Raw genomic sequence first — 22,039 nt, 5'->3', positions numbered from 1 at the left:
AATTCAACTCCCTCTAATACAGCGCTATTAGCAAGTAAAGCAGCCTGATAGAAGAAGATTCCTAGAATAAATAGTTGGTGCTAAGATCTCATATATTAAAAACACAAGCCCGTAATGTTTTTCAAGCAAGGACCACAGACAAGAAATCTACAGATTTCAGCATGGTTAGTACTTCAGCATTTATCTGTAATTATTTGCTTTCTATGACATTAGAACAAGAAATTAAAAGAACCATGGAAGCAGCATCCCTCTGCAGACACTACGAAGTTTGTATCCCCTTTCAATATCACTGCACATTGCAACCACTAATTAAAAAACATTTTTTTTTCTTTCAGAATTACACGGCAACTATTTGGCTTTAGCTAACTCTTGTCTGCCTTGTAAGTGGTTGCTGCCATGTCCTCTCAGTAGGAAGTGATCCATGTGAGATGAAGGCTCCAATTCACATTTTTAAAATAACATTTCTCCCATTTAATGTGAAGTGATTCTCAATCATTTCATGTAGATGAAGGAGGAAGTTGAAACCTATTCCAGCTTTTTATTCTCTTTCCTATAATTAACATTTAACTATCCCAGCTGACATGCCTTACACGTAAAATTCAGAACTGTCTGACATGAACGAACAAGCCTACCTTATAAGAGTGTTGTATGTAATATGTAAGAAAAATAGTGCTAGCTTCCTCCCTGGAAAAGCAGAATCTGTACTACAGAGTAAGGAAAATTTTATTTCAGTGGAAATGAAAAGAAATAAATTTTATGTGGGAAAAGAGAGGATTTGTTCCTAAATTTACAGAGTACAGTATGACCAGTATAAGGCCACCCTGCACTGAAAAATAATAAAACTTCAAGAATTAACATGTCTAGTCAGAACTATCTACATCTAAACATCTTAGAAAGGTGCCAGTGTGAAGCAGGATTCGGAATCAGAAAGAGCATCGTAAGCATCAAGTGTAGTAACGCACCCAGGCAAAGAAGTAGAAATTCACCTGCAGCAGAAAAGAGTGGGGAAAAGGTTAAGGTGAAAACAAAACTAGGAGCCATAGAAGCAATTCCCCAAGGACACAACACAACCGAACATTCACAAGAGGCGTAAGAAGTAATTCACACTGTCACAAGAAGTACAGCCTGTTCCGTTCTTCGTCAGCTCTCACTGCCAAGACAGAGACACCATGGCCACCCACTCAGGGCTCTGCCCGTTTTACTGCAGCCCCTCCATCATCAGTAGTCCAGCTGTGACAAACAACGCTTGCCTGACATTCTGGGTAACGTACAGGCCAGGGACTCACTCAGGTGGTGCAAGTACGCACGCATCCAGCCATTCCCTGGGGGTACCGGCAGCAGCTGTCGGCTGGCGCACAGAGGTGAGCCGCCGCACCGCGCTCGGCATCGCTTTGCCGGGGCACCACTCCCTCCCTTGCTGTCCCGGGAGGAGCAGCTCCAGCTTTTAACTCGGATGCCTGACTTAGAAGCGATAAGGGTGAGTGCGTTATAGAAGCGAACAGTGTATTTGCCAAAAATACGCTCTGGAGTCAAGGGTAACTGTTCACAACTGTGAGCTGAACCAAGCTAACAGCCTCAGATTTGAAAATTATTAATTAAAAAAGCCAAACTCTTCCATTTCCACATTTCTAAAATGAAATATTATTTTATAATAAAATGACATTTTCTTCAAAAATGTAGCCAAGAATCCCTTTTTATGTAACTCCCAAACCAAAACTATAATCATAAAACAAATATTTAATTTTATTTTAAACTATGTATCTTTTATCTCTTCTGCTGCGGAAAAACAAAAAGAAATTATTTTTCCCTGTGTTTTTTATTTAGTTAAAAAATTAAAAAAACAAAAACAAAACACCAGCCTTACATTGCTAACCACCTACTAACGAAAGGCATACACTGTCTCCTTCTAGGCATGTACTAGCCTTTTGACTTTCCAGCTGAAACACTTGGTCCTACAAATACGTACTGCGGTAATGGACACAATATATTTAAGACCTGCAAGTGGATAGTAAGCACAGTGGAGGGCTACAGATTGCCTCCCAGACCAATTAAAGTGCAGCCTGACTTTTCACCGCTGCAGGTAATCTAGCAATTGAAATCAGAGAGACGTGTAGAAAAGTAACTTTCCGCAGGTGACTGCAGGAGGCAAAATCTATGTTTAGGACACAGGAAAAATGACTAAAAAATGTTATCAATGTTTAAAAACTACTAGCCTCAGGATATTATCACATGCCAAAAGGTTAATGAGAAGCTTTAAGCAACCAGGGCATGAAAAAATGCTTTACGTTTGCTAGTGCTATCTCACTTTATCCCGCATTTAACGTGCTACAACTCATGAAAAATAAATACAACTCATGAAAAACAGATGCTGTTTTAAGTAATGAATTAATCTTATAGGTACAAACATACCTACTACACACACATAAGTACACACACACACACACGCGCTCATTGACCAGAAATTCCATATACTTCCTCAGAAAACATGCTTCATAGTTTTCTCATTTTTAACAAAATCAAGTTTTCATGTATTTATGCATGTGGTATTATCATGCTCTCCTCAGATTCTGAGTGGACTGAAGTGCTCAAAAACCTCGTAGAAAAATATTTGCAAGGATTGAGAAATAACCTCAGGAAGTCAGACTGACACTCTTGGAATGCAAAGATCAAGGGTTTATTTTCACTATTTTTATTATAAACAAAGAACCCACTACAATTGCAGTGGCATCACTGGGGGAGGTAGAGAGAGGAGATGAGGAACAGTTGGAAAGCTGGAAAAAATACAGATGATTATTTGAAAGCCCTAAGTATATTCCTCCTGTACTCCTCACATCACTATGGCAATTAATATACCCCAGGCTTTTCACCAAAAGCTTCATTTCTATCTGAATTAAGTAATAACATTACAAATTTTGAAGGCTGTTTAACATACCTCTATGTGAATTAAAATGTGAATTTCTAAACATTTCCATAAAAAAAGGCAACAAACCCAAAGACAAAACAAAACAAACCCACACAAATACCAAAAAAAAAAACAAAACCCCAAGAAAAAAATAAAGTAAGAGGAAGAACTAAAATAAGCTCTGTTTCCTGACCATACAAACCATCAGGAATTGTTTCATCTTAAACATTAAAAGCCGCAGCCATTGCTAGCATGTAGAGATGAGACCTTGACACCTCTGCATGAGAGCTCATACAAACTGTTTCTTGTTTATATGCCTATTTAGGAGTTCACAGCAGTCACCAAGATTATTTCACTTGATTTGATTCCTTCCTTTTTCTCTATGGCTCATTTACCAAGTCCCATACAAGGCTATTCATGTCCCTTGAGAAGAGCCAAAGTTAGCATTTGTACTTACAAAAGCTGCAGCCAGATAACACAAAGTGGAGCCCTTGCCACCACAAAGCCAGTTCTTTCGCAGCATTTCACCAATGGTCTCACCGAGGCCATCTTCTAAGGCAAAGGGGTAAAACAATTTTCCACGCTGCTTCCATGTTACTGCTTTTCCCACCTCTCTCAATCTATCAAAGACAAAATGGGGAATAGGGACAACTTGCCAGGGACAAACGGTGGTAAGGTCAGTGTCTCTGGTTCACAGAGCAGTCACTGTATCCTGGGTTTCGTGATACAGCCTTTCTTTTGCAAATAATAATAAGAGTGAGAGTGCCTGAAGAAAGAAAGTACGGCTGGGTAAAACCAAAATATATTCCTAGCAATCTGTTGAAACACATGGGTTTTCTTCTCATGGACAAGAGCATGTGAAAATCATGTATGACTGACAATGATGAGCCACTGGTTTTGTTTTTCAGTTTTTGCTCAGTCAAGAGGCAAAGAGGCTTTCACTGTACTCCACAGCAAACATGTAAAAGCAGTTACCTTGGTTTCTACACAAAATAAAATAAATAACAATCAGCTCCAGATATTTGTTCTCTGCTAACTGAAAACTAAAACTTTCACTTTATTTTGTGTGACTTCTGGTAAGTTACTGTCAAACCATATATTTACTGTGGCTTCGTACAGGGTAGAGATTAACTGATATATGAATGAGCTATCCATTTCTGCTCCAAAACCTGTTGTTGTGGAAAAAGCCAATAAAGAATGGTTCAGTTAATGTAAAATATTCGCAGTTGTTTTGTATTAGGTTTTGTCATCGATCCTGCGATAATGCATTTGTACATTGCGGAACATATAACCAACACTGCTGAAGAACCACAGCAGAATTACATTTTGACACATGCCCACAGTTCACAGAACTAAGCAGGTGCTAGGGAACATTAGGAAAAGGATAGTTAAAAAAAAAATTAAGTGTTTTATGAAAAAACAGATAGCCCACACAACAATGGCTTTCTTGTGTCCCTTCCCAGTTGCGAGCCAACCTTTTGGATGAATAAGCCCTACCAGAGAGAGGCTGGGCTAGGAGGCTGAGCTGCCCATGCTCACAGGGCTACCCTTGCCCCCCTGCTCTGCTTGTCTTTTCAAATGCTGGGGGAATGAGCCACTTGCTGACGAGGACATTGTCTCTACCTGAGCCGCCGTCCCTCTCCTCAGCTCCTGCCTTGCCTTCCCCTGCAGAGCTGCCCCACTCCTGCCAGTCTTCTCCTGCTGGATTAACGTCCAGATCTTCCCGAGTATTCAGATGACCATGCTTGCTACTCTGAAATAATACAGACTCCTTAGTGGACTTATTATGGCACTGTATTTTCTGCAAAATCTGTGGAGACCAACAGTAATTTTTATCTTCCTGTTCTCAGGAAAAAACATTATTTATTCTACTGATAAAGGAAGGGCTTTTCTAAAAAGTCAAGGAGAATATAACAGCTAGTTAATGGGGATTTACTATGATGGCAGGCTACAGAGGATATGCTGCAGCAATCAAAACCAAACATTTCAGCCAGCAGTGCTTGAAAGTTTACAAATATTTTATTAGCTACAAAACCTGTCACTTACTGTGCCCCAAACACAATGGAAACACTGGAAAGCATTTATTCCAATGCAACCTTTTTTATTGGAGTTACAGAACAGACTAATTTTTCCAGTTAAATATTATAAGGAAAATATTATATCAGGGTTAGATTTTTAAATAAAAATCGTATTCCCTACCTCATAGTAATACTGCTTCTTTTATTCTACCTTAAATATTAGAACTCGTAACTGTTCTAACTGAGATACTACCCTCTTGAGTGAGTGTTAAAACAGTTCAGTATTACTGTCTTAACTTCATCTGTAAAATATGAAATGAACTGGAATTGTCACACCGAACACTAAGCAACCTTCCAGAAAGCTGCTCAGCCTTTAATTTAACCTCCGTGCCAATCAGATCTCTGCACTCGTATCACATACTAAAACAGGCAGTATATGCCATACTTACTAAAGAAAATTAAGGACCTGCAACTACAACTAATAAAATATTCTTTCGCATTTTTTTGGATGCAACCAAAGAACAGAGGCTTCTGGAACATCATCCAACAATAAATGATAGGAATAGATATTTGAACCTGGTATGATTCATTTGCACATGTGATCTGGGAATGAAATCAAGCATTGATTGAAATCAACTCCCAGAACAAGTATTCTGGAACAAAATTAAAGGCAGAGTCAATCTGAAGAACTTAAAAATAAGAGCAGGAAACAATAAATGGTATTTAATCTAGACAAAGGCAAGTAAATATAGTAGTGGAGAACCCATAAATATTTTCTCAGAGACAGGAAAGGCAGGTAAAAGTCAGTAGCATTTAAAAAGAACTATAGCTAAGGACAAGGATGTCCTTTTTCATGTGGCTCATCAGAACCAAACAAATCGGGCCTCCTACAGAATTACTGGACATTCAGTGGGCTGTTGTGTTTAGGTCCTAATGTGCTCTGCTCTTAGGTTTCCTCCTTTCGTTTAAGTGGCTTCCAGCACCATCTCCTTCTCCAGCCCCTCTGGCAGAGGTACCCCCCTGTCTTGTTTAGAAGGAGGACTTCACAGATCAGCTGTCCTGGATTGAGGATGGGTTCTCCAAAAACTCCCGCTAACTTATAAACACTTGGAACCTGAATTAGATGTTAGAATGAAGCTGACCGCGGAGCCATTCTGGAAGTTCAGCACTTCTTTCTGGTTTTCCCTTCCCTGCTACAAGCTGCAAGGTTCAACCCCTTCCCTTGTACTGATAACTAGAGCCCAGCATACATCTGGGGAGCTGACTCAGCTTTCTAACAGGCAGAATACTAAGCTGGGGGTGGGGGGAACAAACAATCCACAGAATAGTTGCCCATCGGTAAGTTGAACGAATTTAAGGCGATGATCCAAATAGTGCCAGAGGCAGTACAAAATAAGTAGCAAAAATACGTGGGGAGGAATAGAGTGTCACACAGAACCTTCTCCTTTTACCACATCAAGGACTTAAACTGACTTCGCAATAGGACATAACTTCACCCCAAAGAGCTTTCTGATTTACTATTTAGCTCTCTAAGGACATAAGAGGTACAGGCTTGTAAGGGGTTTTAATGCAATACAATGACCTTTAATTTAAATAACACTAAACAGATTTTGGGAAGGTCAGGAGATAATTATGTGTCATTCTTGCCTGTTCTCCCTCATCACTCTGAGACCCATGTTAAACCAGAGTTTAAGGGAATGTACATTCCCCTTAAACGCAAGCCTCTCCTTATCTGCCCTTCTGTCTCTTTTCTTATATACAGACCTGGCTAATTCTTCAGTCAAGTCAGTCCTGTATGTTTGCAGAGTAGACATTTTTCCCCTCCTCCATCCTTTGCCTCTTCAAATTCCTGCTGGTCTCTCTCACCCCATTGCCAGGCTGACTTTCCAGATCTGCCCCTTCCTTACCAGTGTAGTAAGAGAGGTAGCCTTGTTTGTTCTACAGCTTCTTCCAAATATTGTTATATGGCTGAGATACTCCTGTCAGCCCAGCTGACTCACTACACTTCTCCAAATTGCCACAGGGTCCCTTATTATTGATATCTCTATACTACCATTATATGGATGTTAGTCCAGACAACTACGGACAAGTCCCAGATGGTCACTGGCGATATCTGTGACCACTGACCTGAAAAATCACTGAACAAGGAAGCTGTGGGTGTTGGGTTTTTTGCTAAGCCCTACATAGCTCTTATTTGTATCTGGATGCTTTACTAGTGAAAGAAAAGTCAACATTATTACAGAGAATCAACCAAAACTATTGACTCAATCAAGAGGTTGGTGTACAAAGACTGAACCACAAATGCAGAACTGTGTGCAGGTAGTCTGTACCTGAAAGTTGCCAACACATTGGTAGAAAGTTCTGAAACTTTCGGTCCACCCCTTTACTCCTGTCAGAAAGCAGTTGGATGGATGCTCCCATTTCATCCAAATTCAACAGCAAAGGAAAAATGATGGTCTGATTTCTTTTTAGAGACTAGCAAGACATCTCTCAATCAAGAATCCAAAGGCAATTTTTTGAAATATTGTGTTGGGTATAGAACAGAGTCTCAGGGAAATTCTCCTAGCTGGAACCCAGAAATGAAATCAGAGAGATGTCTGAAGCAGACTTTATGGGATTAAATATTGTTACACATTATTTCTCTTGTTTATATTTCGTTGTCCTCATCAGCAGAATTTAGCTGAGAACTGTGTTCCTCCCTCCCCTTTCCCTAGTCTTGAAAACTTTGATCTGTTGCAGACATTTCTTACAGCAACGTAACAAGATTGTTTCATTTTATACTTGACATTTTCTTCCATCTTTAGATACCATAGTAAATTCTTAAAGGCAAAATAGTACTCTACTGTAAATTATGGCAATGCTGAATTTAGTAGGGTGCTTGACCGGGAACTGCAACTTTGGAAATTCAGGCTGCAGCAGTGTAAGTTCTCTTGAAAATAGGTCTCTTCTGGCTGAACAATCATAAGCACTGAATTCTAGCATTTTCTGTTTAATCAGTTCTTTCTGTTACTCCTGAAATGAAAATTAGCTTCATATTTTCTTTTTAAGCAAGAAGGAAATTATGCAAATAAAAACCATAAATAAAGTATGGGGTATATAAAACACTAAATATGCAGGGAAAGAATGAAAGGGTGATGAAAATTAATTAAGATGAAGACTTGGGGGGCAAACCAACGACGTAAGTTGTCCTACTGATTTCATTTCTGCAAAAGAGGAGTCTGGGGCATCCCATTAAACTACGCATATTCAGAGCATTTTGCTGGACTGCAACCTGATGTCAAGCTTCACCTGTTCCATAAGTGCCAGCTTCTGCCTCACTGTCTAACTCCATTGTGCTCTGCTTTCTAGATCATAACTTCATGAACTACTTTTGGGTATTCTCCAGTAGATGTATTGCATTACAATCTGGTTTGTGATCCTCCCTTTCCCATTCAGTGCCACTGTGAGAACGGAAAGCCCACTGTCATCTTGTCCACTCCTTTCAGATGAGACTTACTCCTCCAGGAGACTTGGAAAAAACTCAGTTCAGCCATGGCTTCGCAACTCTTCCAAATATATGCTGAATGATTTTGGCTCTTTGCGCAAAGTATGTTATCACAGTTAGCACATTGCACTAGAAGGACTGACTTCTATTTTTACTTTTCAAGTTAACTTCTAATAGCTTTTCAGGAAAAAGTGAGGGCCAATTTTTTTAAATATTATCTCTAATATTGGATGCCTATATATAGATGCATGAAGCCAGACTTTCTGAAGCAACCGGAACACATTTAAGCACCTAAATAAAGGTCAGATTCCCAGAAACGATCTGCAGCTGGAAGCTCTCACCACACTCAAAACACTAAGCTCTTGAGAGCCTAGTGATATATTTAGGCACCTAAACAAGAGCCGGGTTCTTCTAAAACTCTTGTCCCAATTGTGAATACTAACATCTCCTGAGTATCTACTCACTGGAGACTGGTTTCTGAAAAGTTGACCACCTACAACCCATTGACTGTGAATCCCTATCTTCTCTGAAAACCAAAGCCTTAGTTGCCTGGTCAGCGAGGTGAAACAGAAAATTCATTTTTGCACTTTTTAATTTGAAAATATTCATCTCTGCTGCAGCAGCACAGGATTTAATTTGTTAACGTTTTTTAAGCACCCAGTGCTCCAAGGTAGAGATTACGAAGGATGCACGAAAACTTACTAATAACGCTCTCTAAAAATCAGGCATATTTTCAGGGCTGCAGAAGGGTACATTTAAGTTAAACCAGTTTTGTTAGAGGAAATACTACTATATTCTTGGAAAAAGAGTGAAGAGGAGGGCCTTCTACTGGGAATTTTCAGCTGGGTGTGATTATGAGTCCTTTTATACATACCATAAGTATTTCATGACTTTGAAACCATCTATTTTTTCAATTAAGACACTAATAAAAAAATAAGCAATGGATCACACAGGGTTGATCTTGAAAAGCATGAACATCAACCTCAGTTCCGTGTTGACACTTTATAGCTTATTTTCCAAATACTTTAGTTCCCACCCTCATAGAATTAACATTTTCTTCAATTGTCACTGCACCATAACGATGACAGTACAAAACACGGATTTCTTCATCACTCATGTAACATGAAGTTGTCCTCAACTTAGCTTGTGCTAAAATAACCCTAAAACTGAGAAGAATGTTTCGCATCCATGCTACTCATTTCATACCCTAGCCCTGCAATGACTACTGTGAGAGTTCTGTATACTGGATTTTGAAAGCATAGTAGTGGTACAGTTTTAAATATATAATTTAAATTTTTAAGTTTAATAAAAAGGAAAAGCCTTAAGAGTTTCACACGGGAATGCACTATTTCAATCTCCTCACAGCATTCTGCAGCCCAAATTATTTTTTTGCCCACCCTCAGGAGAGGAAAAATAATAGAGCTTACAATAAAAATCTAACATACTAGTGAATCTTACACTACAATTTTTTAACTAAAGCAACTCAAAGCACTTAAAAAGAACTGATGAATCTGTCTCTGAAATAACCTCCGTGCAAGATAGGAGTATTACACTAGCTGTAAATTGAACTATATCATTTAAAATGCAGTAGGATATCCGGATTTGGAGACAGGCATTAGAACATTTTCTCACAATACCTTTGATGAAGAAAGAATAAAAAACGCAGGAAATTTTTAAGCAAGCCTCCTATAACTCTCTCAATATTCCAACCTTCAAACTAAATTCCCTATGATTAATTTTTTTAATGTAGATTTTGAAGTCTGTCTTCATACTTCTGAATATGTTCATAATCCCGGCTATGCATGCCAAAACTCCTGAAATAAACCCATTTTATGTACTTGAGTAATTTTTCTTTGTACATAGCCTCAGGTATTTCAGCCTGAGAAGTCTGCTGGGATAACTATTTGTCAAGCATATACAGATTTTTTTCCTTTGTGATGATGGGCAGTTTTCTTGGGGGCAGGTTTTGGGGCTTTCTTGGGGAGGGAGGGAGGGAACAAATCAGACTGCTGATTTCAGGAATACTAAAAGGAATCTGCATCTGCATAAGAATGTCAACATTTTAATTTAGTCTCCCATTGCAAAATGTATATCCCTGTGATACCAAACTAATGAACAGACATATTTCAGCACAGTATAGTGGGGGACTGCATTCAGTGTAGCTGTAAATTTAAGCAGCACAACTGACATGAAGACATATACTCATTAGGTTTTTAACCACCAACGGACCATGCCTTTTAATGTCTTGCAGAGCAGCAGAGGATGCACAACCTGAAGAGAAGGGTGCCTCCCTGTGGCTAATGAATTCCAGAGAGACCAGGCAAACTACTGCCCCTTCCTTCCAGTTTCTTTTTCCAGCAGCCACAGCACCGTCTCATGGGCAAAGGGATTATGAAACGTGAACCCAAACTAAGACCCTCCATTTCCAGAACTGTTTGAGAACATAATTAAATATTTCCAGTGCCATCATATGGACTCAAGCAGCTGTAGCATCAAACATTCCCCTGAACAAGCTCTCTTTCTCTTTATGCTGTGACAGGAAACTTCTAGAATAAAAACACCAAAAAAATCCCCAAAACATAAAAACCCAACAACCACCAAAGAACCCTCAAAATTTTTTCTTAACTCTGGGACTGCAAATTTTAAAGTTTACATTCTATTTAGCTTTTTATTTGTTTTAATTAAATAGGATTACACCAAGCTTCACTCTTCGGGTCACCCTAACATAGATACAGGCACATTTTTATGAAGTCAAAGATTTCACAACACAGAAAAAAAGCTATTTTGTGCTGAGCTCCAGTTAACATCTAGTCTTTCTTGTTGCTCCCTTTCCATTCTCTGCTTTTTGTTCTTCTAATCAGTTCCTCCTCTTCTGCTGAGTCCTACTCTTGTAAGCCCTCCATAGTGCTTTTACTGTAAGTTCCATTTTCCTTCTTTTTCCGCATCTCCTGAAGCATGCTACTTTTAAAAGTCTAAAGCTATCATGCAGTAATAGTTACCCTTCTTTCACTATTTTGTTAAAATCTAAGCAAGCCAGCCATATCTCTAGAAATAACTATATTGATTTTATCTGAATGGACTGTAACAGTAAATTCAATTATGTTACTCAAAATGAATCATTGCATACATGCCGTTCAAATGTTTTCAGATTTTCTTCTTACTTCAAAAATAAATATTCCTAAGAAAGACAATTCATTTTTTAAGAAAATTTTTTAGGCCTCTTTAGCTTGTCTTTCCAACCCCTTCCTTTCTTCAATGGTAGAGTGGAAAAATGAAAGGAGGGAAAGAAATGAAAGAAAATATCAGACACCAGCTGAACCAAAAGTTATGGGCAGTTCAGGCAGTTACAATAGTTTGGACAAAACATACCCTTTTTATCGGATTACTTATTATTCAGGTGGCTTATTATTTTTATAATTATTCATCAGCAACTCTATTTCAAGGTAACACCAAAACTGAATGTCTTTTTGGAATCTGTTTCTAGCTCAACCTGTCAAATATTTTCAAACACAACCCAAAAGACTCAGGCTTTAGAGAACAACCAACCCAGACCACTGCACTGCCTAATGCTTTATAAGCCACAGCTTCACCCACCAGACATCACTGCAGCTGCTTCACTAAGTACCTTTTCCTATGGCAATACAGCACACTTGGATCCAAAGAGTGCATCTCGGCTTTTGGTCACTTAATGCTACACCACTTATTCGGATGGCCTAAGATTATATACTTCCTTTGAGGTTAATCTTCATTTTCTAAAAATTCTGTTCATTCAACAATTAGTACACACTCATGTGCTCCTGTTCATTTTGTGCAGGTCTTGATCTCTTATACTTTTCCAAAATATTTAGCTACCACTTTTTCAACACATTGAATAATAGAAGAATCAAAGATGAGGAATTTGTCTTAGTTCCTATGAATTGACCACGAGAAAATTTTTCAGTTCTAGATGCGTGTTTCCTCTCTCAAGCTTTGTCTACTGTTATTATAAAATCAGGGCATGCCTCAAACTCTAATAGTGGGTTTTTTTTGGACTTCAGTTCTAAATAAATCATCTATTCATACGAAGTAGTAATATAAATATAAAATTTAAAATAATTTCTTCATTCTATCAAATCTAGATGTCAACAACAGTAGGGGTTTTCAAATCTTACAGATTTTTACTCTCTTTACAGTAAGTTATCTTTGTGAATCCCTCATTGAGAAGAGAGTTGAGACTAAAACGCCTTAGCAAAACAGAATGAGAACAACAGAAGTTAAAGGAAGAAAAGATTTGCATTGAGTCATATAGTCTACCCCTGCAGATGTAGGATTGTTCCCTACAGAGCATTTTTAGTTAAAATGGAAAACTACAACTTTCCAATTGAGTCCAAAAGGGAAATGTTCAAGGGTTCTTACAGAGGAGATTGAGCTGCTTTGGTTTCCAACGGACATTACTTTACGTTCCAGGGAGGGTTATAAATAAAAACAAACGGCATTTCAAATGTTGGAGAAAAAATACTGCAGGCCCATCAGGTGAAGCAGCTGCAGTTGGGTGAGAAAGAGAGGAATGCTGAGCCAGCAGGGTAGATTTTAAGCTGCTGATGGGTAAATAGTTAGCCCTGCACTGAAACCCCTTACTGCTACCTCTGCCATGGAAAGGAGGATGGGAGCACGGCTCCAACCCAAGGCAGGCAGCGATGGCTGGGCAGGAGGACATTTTTCTCGCTAGCAAGGGGGTTCAAGACTACTTCTTTTTCCATTCGTAAAAGTCAAAATCTAGAAAATGCTGATGAATGAAAACGTCACTGCAAACAGAAGCATTGGTTTAGGTTAACACAAATTTTCATCAGCTCATTTTGAAAACCAGTGCTTCCAGTTTGAACTGGTATCTCCATTATCATAGGTTTGCAGGTCCAAAAGAAAAAAATAATTTCAACCCCCCATTATTGATTATTTTGATTCAGAAACAGATATAAGCATACTTTAAAACACTTATTATACTTATTAATATACTTAATAAAATACTTATATAAAGTATACTTACATACTAATACAATTCATAAAATGCATATTACTTATTAAAAATACTTAGTACTTACAAGTATTTATAAAAATACTTATATATACTTAAAACTAACCTTTCTATGTAAACAGTTTAGATTTCAGTGAACTGCGTTTCCCAGGGACAAAAATAAACTTTCCTTTCCAAGTCCTCTGAGCAGTTCTAGGGCGCATCTCTGTCAGCTCCCTGCTCTGTGCACAGGGGTGACTGGGGAAGTACTCTAATTCCCAGTTGGCACTGTACCTATATTGCCAGCGTAGGCAACACACGAGCAAAGGCAGATTCACAAGCTGTACACACACTGAGCTGAGCACGGGCTCAGAGGTGGTCATTGCCAGCTCTCCAAAACATGCAGGGATGCGGCTGCTCCAAGAGTTATTTCCCTCAGGCATGGCCCGATAACCTTCATAGGGAAGGCCTGCTGGGAAGCAACCATAGTGTTTACAGCAAGAGAGCAATACAGACCTAGCCTTAGATGTTAAATCAATTGTGTTCTGGTGGTATACCCCCTAAATTTCTTTAACTCCTGTTATTCTCAGGGATTTAATTAGCCTTGAGGGAGGCAACAGCCAGTTTCTGAAAGAATTCTTCCTTCTGTGTGCTGAGCAAAAGGACAGGAAATATCCAGTAATGGTGTTGAAATAGGATAGAGATAACGTAAAAGGATAATAGAATGCAGAGAGATTAGGAATAAAAGATTAGGAATAAAGGTAGCCATTGTGTTAATTGAAGGGTTTTTGTTATTTATTCTCACTGTGGTAAAGCCCAAAGCTCCTAGTGACAATCAGAGCTCTGCTCTATTAGGTGCTTTACAAACACAGAGAAGGACCTGGACACAACTGTACAATTTTTCAGTTCAGTGAAAAATATTCTCAAGGTCTGGCACTTCTCCATCATGGTTGAAATTTGCGTACTGTGTAATACTTCAACCTCGGAAAAGAATACTACTTCTTTTTTTAAATCAGAATTAAAAGCACTAGAATTTTAATTAGCTTAAGGGCCAATGAGGTGATGTATACCCAAATAAAAGTTGAACTCATAGGAAATAATCCTAAATAGTACTGTTTCCAGTGCTATCTAAAACCTTATTGCATATACTTGACTTCGCATAAGTCTCTTCTCCCACTAGGTTAATCACTTGCTATTATTCTCTGGTGTTTATCCTACATATTCCCTTTATCATTCTTAATTCTATCAGATAACAATTAATATATTGTACATGATTGTACAATGGATTTAATGTATAAAATCACATATCATTGGAGTTTAATTATATAGCAAAAATGGTTTGTACTCCTAATTTCAGCATATGTATATAAAACATCTCCCTAAGGACTTGAGTACCTATCATAATACCAGTTCTTCCCTTTGTGTAAAATGAGCATTTAAAATATTACAATAAAGGAAGAAAACAGCCATAGCTTAGAAAGGATAGTTTTGCAACTGAAGTGCAAAATTTGGATTTAAGAGATGTAGGATCACTGCCTCGTGGCAGAGAACTGCAGTGGCTTTTCCTGCACATTACTCTAACAGGAAATTAGATTGCAAGTTAAACAAATAATTCACTACAATAGTAAAATAAACTTTCAATATTTAATGAAAGTAATAAATAATAGATTGTAGCTGTCAACCTAAAACCGCACCAGTTTGAAAGGCAGAATAATACTTACTCAGACACATTCAACTGTGCACACAGGCTAAGTGAAGGCTTTGGGGTTGTAAAATACACACAAAAAATAACCTCAGATTTTTGTTCCTCTATTCTAGAGTTCACTGTAGGCAGATGAAACCTATCATTGTTATCATTATGTTCTGAACTGGTCTAATTTGAAAATAATTTTGAAGTCAAGGTCTTATGATAGTTTATGACCTCCTTTTCTCCTTGTCTGAAATATTCTTGGATTGACTTAAAAGAGAAATACACATATGGTCTACTGGATTAAACAGGGAGGTAGGAAGGCCAAATTATTACCAAAATAATTTATATTTCCTTTTGCATTGGCTGATTATTACACAAGCATAAGCAAATGAGACTCTTCAAAATCTATAGTCAGCTATACTTTGGATTAAAGAACAGACTATGAAACCAGGGAATAGTAAGTACGACCAAAAACTGTGGATGAGGGGATGGAGATTAGAAAGATCCTCACATGCAACTGCAGTGCAATTCTTCCTACAGCACCTACTTCACCCTGTAAATTTGAAATCTGTACTCACATTATCAATAAAAACAGATCTTTTTCTTTAGCCTCTCTTAAAATAGACAGCAGCGAAGATAACTACCCAGCAGTCATTATGTTGTACTCCTGTACTTGAAGGCAACACTTCATTAAAGAGAAGTAGTGCTGTCCGTTTGATGACAAACTGATACCTAAATAAAAGATTTCTTGCTAAAATTTACTGGAAAAATCCTGTTCCCTAGAATGGCCTATGATATACCCAAGAAGCAGAACCATTTTAAAAGGTGTTTGTTCTGCAATAATCCTAGCAAAGCTGATCTTTCAAAAACAACCTATGGAAAATAAAGACATTACATATGACTTTAAAAAAAAAAAATAAAAGCCCCACAAAACTGGAGGGACTTTCTATTCTTCTGCATTCTTCAATCACCTCCAAGAAATGAAGACTATGATGAAGATTACGAACTAGTTCCTTATAGACAGGTCGTTCTATAATTACCTACTAAAGGACTTCCTGCACTTTCACCTTGTACTAGCCAGTTTTGACTGGCTGGAGACAAGGAGCTAGTTTGATGCAATATTTCAGCTTCTGTGTTTCGAGGAATATTTGAAAGTTCATCCTAAGTAATCACCCTCATAAATGTAAAGAAAAGCAACTGAAATTGGTTCAGGGAAGGGTTTTCTTTCCTTAGTAGAAAGAAAACTTCTTCAGGAAGTGCTTTTGTCAATCCCAGTAAGACTTTGACAGTAACACGTAACCTCCATACTTGACCCAGCAAGTCTGAACTGCATTTAATTGGTCTGTCCACAAAGCTATGAAAAATTTCTCTTTGTGTACTGTAAAATAAAATGTATATATTTCATACAGCTGGGAAACAATACTATTCAAGGCTGCTGGCAGCACAACAGAGCACTTTCCTTGTTAAACTCTCTGAAACCATCCCTTTTTTTCCAGCCCTGCTTTTAGGTGCACTGAAGAAGCCAAAAACATAAAAGTCAACAAGAGGAGAGCATAGTCACTGGAAAACTCAAAAGATATAAATCTTAGTAGAAGCACAACTTTTAGTGGAAATCCTGAGAACCTTTCAGATTTGTTGGGTTGGTTTGTGGAGCTGGCGAAGGACTTATCAGAAAAACCACTGACCAGCCTCCCGGAGATGAAATCCTCATGTATGTCCTGTCATTTTTTTTCTTGACTTACAGATCTTCCTCAGTACCGAGCTACTCCCCATAAATCCACATGACTAACAGCACATGGACTTTTACTAGATAAATCTCAGTACTACTACAAACCCAGTTTATTTTTAAAAAACTAAGCTTTTTAATATACGATGAAATAAACATTCAAAGATGAGGAATTTACACAGGAAAAGACAGAAGCTTTCTAATCTGTAACTCATGTGTCTGCCAGTGTGAGTACTCATGACAGTTTTAACATGCTCTCAAAATACAGCCATTTTTATTGTTGGAAAATAGAACAGGTTAAGGCGTATCTACATTACAGAATAAGTCGGCCAACAAATCTATGCCAGGAGACTCCCTCGTTGAGAGACAACTTGCTGGAATAGCCACACCAATCACACAAAGATATAAACAAAGGTAACAACAGGACTTGCTTCACCACTGACATGTAGCTACCCAAGACATTTTGCTGGCAACTAGGTCTTAGTAACAAAGAGGGGGGAGGACACGATCTTCCCAGTTTCCAGTTAATATACCTAAAACTAGCATAATTTATAGCACAGGCTGAGCCGGAGCTGTATGAAAACAGAGTCACTGAGAACTTAGGAAAACTTTGTCTGGTTAAAAGGAGGAAAAGGGTTATTTAAAGGATGTGCATATTGATGATGAAAGTAGACTTTTTATTGATGCCATACCAATCCAACAATAAAACGTCTGATGTTGTAAACACCACCACCTTATAGGAGTGGAAACAACAGCACTGACGTCTTGGCAGGACTTCGCCAACTGACATCTATAGGTATGGACCTATACTCCCACAGCCTCCCAATAAAACAAGCTTACATCACAGAAGATGTCAACCAGGAGCAGCATGGCTTGCCCACCGCAGCTCCTCTGCAGCATGTGCAGTGCTACAATTTTCAGGGCTGCTATACTACCACATCTATGAACTGCATTCTGGTCAGGCAGCCCCCTGTAGCCTTACCTTCCTCTTCAGACTTTTTTGTTCTTCTTTTCATTAGGAATACATCGAATAACAGGAGTCATAAAATCAAAGATGATGGGAAGAGGACATCAAGAAAGTATCGTTTCTTTCTGATTCCATGTGTGTCACCTCTGAAGCATGAAAAACTGATCCTAAACTGACCTCAGAGTTTCCTGATTCCTTAATTCCAACTTCTTCTAGGTCCCCATCTGAAACCAAATGACAAATAAACCGGTAGATTAGGGATGACCTCTGTAGAAAATACATTTAGAAGTGATACATATCATGGGTAAATGAAATCTTGTTTTAGTCTTCCAGATAACTTTAGATGCTGTGATAATTAACTGGATAGTAAGGGCAATTGAAAGCATGTGTATCTGTGGTTGTAACAAGCACTTTGTGCTTAACTTTCTTTTTCTGCTATTCTTGTAAACTTTTCAGGACAGTGGGTCTCCCACTATGTACCTGGAACAAGCCACACACGTTTGGGAAGTTGGTCTTGTAGTGTTATTGTAATGCAGAAAAAAATACAGAAATATTATTAATATTAATGTTTAAATGTATCACAAGCACTCTTCACCTCTACAGTGGTGATATAAATAATTTACCAAATGTACCAGGAGCTTGCAGAACCTATTCTTTAAACGTCATCAAGGAAGGTAAGTGATTAGTCACTACGACTAGTCCAGAGAGTAGTCCTGCATGCAAGCACAGCCAAGATGCAAGACAATTCTGAATCTTTAAAATCACTGACAATTTTAAAGACACTGGCAGTAGAAAGGCAGAGGGAAAAATAAAAGTAAATCTCTCTTACTGCTCAGTGACCTGGACAACCTTCTGACACCGGTTTCCTTATTGTCTTTAACTTAAATACATAGAAATAAAATGCTAACAGTAATGATAAAACTACCAGGCTAGTTTTTCTTTAATTCTGAGTAGGAAAAGATCATTCCCTTAAGTACTGTTTTGGTAGGCATTGAACAGGTGCTAAAATCATCCCCTTGGACATTGTTTGGTGCTGCCCAGTGTTAAATGGTAAAGCACCAGTATTTATATGGTTTTATACTTGCAGGTACTGGTGTGAATTAAAGTCTTCTCTTTCAGACTTCTGTAACTGTATGATAGTTACACGATGCAGAAATACATGCTTCTGAACACTAATTAAAAACAAACCCTGAAAGTACATATTCCATTTGCTTTGGAGCATCAATTATAAAACCAGATGTTAGAGCCAGATGTCAAAGAATTATTTTTCATAAGCTACAGCTTATAGCCATGCAGCCTCCATTTATCACCTCAGATGGGAACACTTAATTTGATAGCAAACATTTTGGTTAATAGCCAGTTTCAATATTAGCACTTGGTTTTGAAATTTTAGATAAAGAGATGTGATAAAACTGTCTATAATGAAATTCTGTTATTGCAGTTCTGTACCTCAGCATTTACAAATCATGCTTATCTGTGCATAAACTGCAAAAGTTATATACACATGTGAACGTCTGTAGGAGTATGTCTCACACAGGCATACATCTTTATACATGCAAACGTACATAAAATATATCTACAGATATGTACAGAAATTTATCTTAAGACAACTGAAGACAAAAGGTCTTTGGTGGTCCTGTGTTTCTTGAAAGTTACAAATATTTATTGACTGCAGTGGATAGTTTTGGTAAAAAAAAATTGCATCCTGTTATTTTTGCAACATGGACTAAAGAGAAATTTAGATGTAGAACTCTCAGGGCAGCCTATATTTAGCAACAAAAATCTTTTCTTCATGTACGATTCTTGCATTTCTAGGTAGAGTCTATGCCAGATCTTCAGCTGCTGTTAAGCTGGCGCAGATCCATTGACTTCAACACTATATTCAAGTTTCTTTTCAATTTATGACAGAAAAAAATAATCTATCAGTTCTGGAGCCAGGAATAGTGAGGAAGGGGTTGACGCTGGCATACCTTACAAATCTCCAAATAGATATCAATCTGCCCTGATTTTAGCCCTGAAGGGGAACAGTCCCACTGCAAGACTTCCTTTGAGAAGACCTGGATAATCATATCAAATTATGTGACAAATCTGTGAAAAGAGCAAATTCATTTTCATTTTGACTAAAGCCAGGATTTGATTCTCCAGTGAGAAGAGACAAGTACACTATTTTGACTATGATATTTCAGGTTTGAATTATTTTATCCAGACAGAAAAAAACCACATTTTTTGGCTGTGGATCACACATTTGCAAATCTAGAGGTTAATTTTAGAATAAAATCCTTAAGAAGAAAAATCAAGATGTTAATGTAGCCCTATGACAAACACATAATAAAATTGTGCTTTCTATTCTCATGAAGAATTAAGTAACAGGCATTTTGATGGTTCTTATTCACAAACCAAAGAATGTAACAAACTAATACATAAAGGGACTAAAGAGGAACGTTCAGTATCATGTATCAAATAACTCCCACAAATGGGAAATGAAGATGAATCATAACGCACCTGTAATTCTTCAATGGGAGGCATGGCCAGATCACAGACTGTAACTGCTAATAAGAAAACCAGAGTCTCTAAACTGCAGATTAACATAGGAATCATGGCCAACATCCTTCCTTTCCTGCTGACACAGGAGAAATGTGCATGTCTGCTGTACTTTGCTGCTAAAAAGGGCTTCAGAACATTTCTAAAAGAAAAGAAGCGCATCTGAAATTTTTTCTTTCTAGCCTTACCTACAGATAAGTGTTCATGGTTTCATTTTGAAGGAACCTCTGAGTGGAAAAATTACTTAAAAAAAACCAAACCAAACCAAAACAAATAATAAATAAATAAAAACATGTGGGGGAGTATCAGCAGCTTGCCTGGTTTCCTGCTAGTTTCCTTAGTAAGCCAGAGATAGGAATCCCAAAGCTTCTTTCAGGTTCACAGCTCTAAGTCTGCATCACCACTTAGAGGACCCTGGAACCAAAGACCCAGGACTCAAGGTCCTCAACCTAGGACAGCTTTGCCATGCAGACGGCCTTGACGTTGGTCGCATTAGGTCATGAAAAGTCACAGATCACTGCAGAGAGTCTGAAGGCCATAAGCATCCTGGCTGGGGCAATGAACATTTCTGTTAACACTTCCACAAAGTTTAGAGGCCCTTGAGGTGACCAGTCTCAAAGAGCCTTCCAGATTCCGGGCTGATGAAGATGGGAGCACTAAGACTTCTACAGGAAAATATATGTTTTCGTTGTTTTTATGGTGGTTTCAGACGACTTCTTTTCCAGGATTTTTTTTCCCTGTCTCGGGGACTGGAAATTCCACCTTTCAGAAATTGCGGAACGTCAGTCTTATGAGTGCTGGGCAGCATGCAAGCAAAACAAAATCAAACATATTATTTGAGAAAGTTAGTAGATCAAAACTTACTCTTGACTTTTCTTTCCAATTCTGGAGGAAAACCACTGCTGAAACATCAGAGTTATTCATACCCTGAAAATACTGATTTTTCAATATCCTGTAGTAGTTAAGTCAGAACAAGGCTTTTAGGCAAGTCTCAGTTCCTTTCTTGATTTTGGATGCTTGTATCCAAATACAACGTGAAGTGACTGAATTCAGTACTGAATTTTCAATATGTACAAAAATAAGGTTCTGACACAGAAAAAAAACCCTGTATACAGTAAATGTAACTTTTGGCTTCAGTTGTTACGGTCTGGCAAGAGGCTTTCAGTGCTCTTATACCTGTTAGTGTCATAAGAGCTGTGCATTGCAATTTAATTAACATGTTAACAAATGCCTACCAAATGTAGAGGCAATGAGAAAGTAATACCCTACCTTTTCACATATATTGCGCATGCTGAACAGCCCTAACATTCAGATCATTAGCCACAAGAAGTTGTTTTTCCAGTCACCGACATCCATGTTTTTACTTCAGCAGCCATAACACTTCGAATGTCTAAATGAGTTTGCTTTCCCAGAGTGTCTGGGAAATGGTTTTGCTAATCTCAGTCTACAAACTCATTACCAAACTGAATTCCAGCATCTTTTCTAGTGTCTAGCCAGAATATCAAGTTTCAGGCACCTTTCACTACTCCTTATTTATGTAATTCTTTATTAAACCTGCATTTTACAGCCATTTTTTACAACTTGGACATATTAAGTTACAAGGTTCTGGATAATTGGAAAAGATTCAGCAACAGCTCCAGAGGTACCAAAGATTTGGGATGGAAGTGTAAAATCATTCACAGAGCAGTGATATACACAATGCTGGCAGCAGAACAATCTGA

This window comes from Phalacrocorax carbo, chromosome 4, assembly GCF_963921805.1.
Source record: "Phalacrocorax carbo chromosome 4, bPhaCar2.1, whole genome shotgun sequence".
Taxonomy (NCBI): domain Eukaryota; kingdom Metazoa; phylum Chordata; class Aves; order Suliformes; family Phalacrocoracidae; genus Phalacrocorax; species Phalacrocorax carbo.
Note: the sequence above shows the minus strand (reverse complement) of the source record.